A 4280-nucleotide genomic window follows, 5' to 3' on the forward strand; every position below is an offset into this window, starting at 1 on the left:
GGTGGGTGCTTTGGGAGGAACGGTTGGAAAAAGGGCTGGAGAGGGAAGGCAGCATGTCTGGCCTGGCAGGAATAGGCCTTGGGTTACTGCTGGTAATCCTGTCTTCCTTTTATGGGGTTAGAGGAGGTCAGAACATGTGGCCTCCCTGCCGTTTTAGCAGTGAGCTGAACAGAAGATTTCAAAGGCTGGCTTGAGAAGACAAAGTAAAGTATTATAATGAAATGTGTAAATAACTGGAGTTATTCACAAAAGGGGAAAACACACCCAGCATTTCTTAAGCTGAAAGAACTGAAGAAAATATTCAAGCCTTGAGTTGCAATATAGAAGGATTCTATGGGTAAAATATGAATGATGCAGGAAGCATCAAAAGAAAATGGAAAGAATATACAAAGTCATTGTAGTACAAAACAGTTGGTCAACATTCAACCATTTTAGAAGGTAGCATATGATCAAGAACCAATGGTATTGAAGGAAGAAGTCTAAGCTGCACTGAAGGCATTGGCAAGAAACAATGCTCCAGGAATTGACAGACTACCAACTGAGATATTTCAATAAATATATGCAATGCTGGAAGTGTTCGCTCATTTATGCCAAGAAATTTGGAAAAGAGCTATCTGGCCAACTGACTGGAAGGGATCAATATTTATGCCCATTCCAAAGAAAGATGATCCAACAGAATGCAGAAATTATCAAACAACATCGTTGATATCATATGCAAATAAAATTTTGCTGAAATAATTCAAAAACTGTTGCAGCAGTATATTGACAAGTAACTGCCAGAAACTCAAGACAGATTCAGAAGAGGACATGGAATGAAAGATATGACTGCTGTCATTGGATGGATCTTGACTGAAAGCAGAAAATACCAGAAAGATGTTTACCTGTGTCTTGTTGACTATGCAAAGGCATCCAACTGTGTGGATCATAACAAATTATGGATAACACTACAAAAAATAGGAATTCCAGAACCCTTAATTGTACTTATGCTGATTTGTACATAGACTAAGAGGCAATCATTTGAACAGGACAAAGAGATACAGCATGGTTTAAAATCAGGAAAGGTGTACATCAGGGTTATCCTTTCACCATACTTATTCAACCTGTATGCTGAGCAAATAATCTGAGAAACTGCACTATATGAAGAAGAAAATAGTGTAAGGATTGGAGGAAAGCTAATCTAATCCCACCTTAGGCACTGTGCCACCAGAGCTCCTTATGTAACGGATCATTTCAAAACCATGAGTGACTTTTTCTTGCTTCCAAATTCTGTAGTAAACTTTGATGTTATTGTGAAGAAATTTAATGTCTATGTTAATAACTTTGAGTGAGGTTTTGTCCCCTAATACTATTTATTCCCACTGTCTATCCTTGTGGGTTCCTCAATCAAGAGTGTGATGACAAACAACAATAAGTGGATGACAAACCAAGTGGTGCTTTATACATAGCTGGGGATATAACAGTTGCCCATCAACATATAGGGCTTCTTCATGGCAAAATTGAGCTACGCTGGAAAATGCAATTCTGGCCAAGAAGCCAAAGCAAGCCTTCCTGCTCTGTTCCCCAATGAATCATGTCTGGTAGTCTCTTACCACCAGAACCAGGTGGAAAAGCTGGAACAGAAAATATGACCATGACACACATCACCTTTCAATGCAGTGGCTCTGTTCTTTAGTGATAGTCTTCCCAGTGGGTGTCAAGCTCTGACCAATCTGAAGAACAGCTTCTTCAATTGGTGGATTTCTAGGAAGGGGCTAGAGAGAAAGAGCAGAATGTCAGCAGAAGTTTGCTCCTCTTTAGGGACACTGTCAGTTACATTCAGCCCCGTCCCCAGCAGGCAACATTCCAGCATGACTATGACCTGTCATATGTTTGAACCACTGCAAGATGACCACGATCCTCTAGGACAGACTCCTATAGGAGAATTCAACAAATTTATTTTAATCACTGTCACCTACTATCACACGTTTGTACCAAACTAAGACAACATATGGAATTACACTGGGATGAAAATCTTAATGTTGACTATTGTTTAAAATTAATGGTGGTGCCATTTCAAAAATATCTTTCAGAGAGTTTTTGTTTGTTTGTTTGTTTAACCTGGTACATGGTCTCTCACAGTAGCCTGATATGTGTAATGGACCTACTTGGGAAATCTCAATTCTGATCTTCCCAGTAGAAGTAATCTTAATGTGAGGCTGTTAAAAACGATTTCTCTATTTTGTTAAAACTGCCATGGTAAAGGCATGGGGGATGAAAGATATTCCACAGAAAATTTAGAATATGACTCAGAGAAAGTCATAATCTGAATAAAGTAATTACTTTATTGGTTACCAAAATATGGGTTGATTTTCTGTAAATCTGTAACTTTAGTAATCACTGTTTCTTGGCCCTGTCCCCATTCTCTTGACTAATGAAATTCTGACTTACTACTGTAACCACTGTGCCCAGTCCTAGGGCATGAATGCCCTGGTTTTGACAGTGATATATAAGGGCACATCTTCTGTAGGCTTATGGAAAAGATCACTTTTCACTAAACAAAGAGACAGTATGGTATGCAAGAAGAAAGCTCTTTGACTCACATCTACTTCCTTCCTGCTTAAAGTGCTGTCCTACCAGGATGACATCCTTGCAGCTTTGGCAGCCGTCTTGTGCCCACGAGGAGAGACATCACCAACATAAGAGGGTGGCAGGGCAAAAAAATGGAAAAGAGAGTCTGAGGCCTAGACCAAGAGAATGTGTTTTAGAAAGAGAGGATTTCAAAAGGTAAGTTTAGGATTGAGCAAATAAGCGAATTCAATATTTTTGAAAGCCAGAGTGATCACTGTTGGAATAGGGAGAAACAATTATGGAATTGAGAAAGGCAAAGGAGAATCCTGTGGTTTTGTATTGTTGGATTGGAACTGAAGGTATCATGATGAACTTATGAAAGAACCTAAAAAGCAATGAGCCTAATAATAATGAGCACATTTAGTACACAGATTTTAGTTTATAAATCCATTCCCACCAAAAGGAATCAGGGCTTCTTAGAGAAATAACTGATTCTGAGGCTGGGGCAGGGAAACTATTAAATAAACGTGGAACATCTGGTTGAGGCAGAACATAAGGAGATGATTTTTTTTTTTTTATAATGATGTAAAATGATTTTTATAAAATATTTTAAAAACCAGATGCCAGCTTTGGGGGCAGTTGGCTTCCATTGGCCAAAATGAAACAAGTTAAGCATCAAAATAAATAATATCAATAGTAGAGTATAACCTATTCAATAATATAATAATCCATGAATCTTTAGTTATCACAAATAATTAAATAAGCAAAGAGAAGGAATAAGGAACCTTGGTGGTACAGTGGTTAAGCATTTGTCTGCTAACTGAAAGCCAATCCACAGCAGAAAGATGGATCAGCTTCCATGAAAATTAGTCTTGGAAATCCTATAGGGAAGTTCTACCCTGTCCTAAAGTGTTGGTATGGCTAGAAAAAAGGTCCTTCCCTGTAGAATAATGGAAGGAGCTCTGTGTGTTAGGCATTACCCTGTTAACCAGAAGGTCAGTGGTTCAAACCCACTAGCTGCTCCAAGGGAGGAAGATGAAGTTATCTATTGCCATAAAGATTTACAGCCTTGGAAATCATGTGAGGGTCACTATGAGTCAGAATCAACTCGATGGTAGTGGGTTTGTTTTTGGTTTGGTAGTATAATGGCAGCTAATAAATGTCCAAGGAATGATGAAGTTATAAAAGTCAACAATTTGCCAACATATTTATAATTGACTCAATAAGAATTATCAATAAATGCCAGCACTAGTATCAAAGTTCAACAAGACAGAAAATAACAAATGCTGGCGAGGTTGTGGAGAGTTTGGGACTCTCATACACTGCTGGTGGGACTGTAAAATGGTACAACCATTGTGGAAAGCAGTATGGCGATTCCTTCAAAAGTTGGAAATACAAATACCATTTGACCCAGCCATCCCATTACTAGGTATATACCCTAAAGAAGTGAGAGCCATAACAAGAACAGATATATGCACGCCGATGTTCATCGCAGCACTATTTACAATAGCCAAAACTTGGAAACAACCTAGATGTCCAACAACTGAGGAATGGATAGCCAAACTTTGGTACATTCACACAATGGAATACTATGCAACGCTAAAGAATAATGTAGAATCTGCAAAACACCGCATAACGTGGATGAACTTGGAGGACATTATGCTGAGCGAAATAAGTCAGTCACAAAAGGACAAATATTGTATTAGTCCGTTATTGTAAAAGTTAAGGAAAGG

Source organism: Orycteropus afer, unplaced genomic scaffold, assembly GCF_000298275.1.
Source record: "Orycteropus afer afer isolate SDZICR_OR568_19922 unplaced genomic scaffold, OryAfe1.0 scaffold00002, whole genome shotgun sequence".
NCBI classification, from domain to species: Eukaryota; Metazoa; Chordata; class Mammalia; order Tubulidentata; family Orycteropodidae; genus Orycteropus; species Orycteropus afer.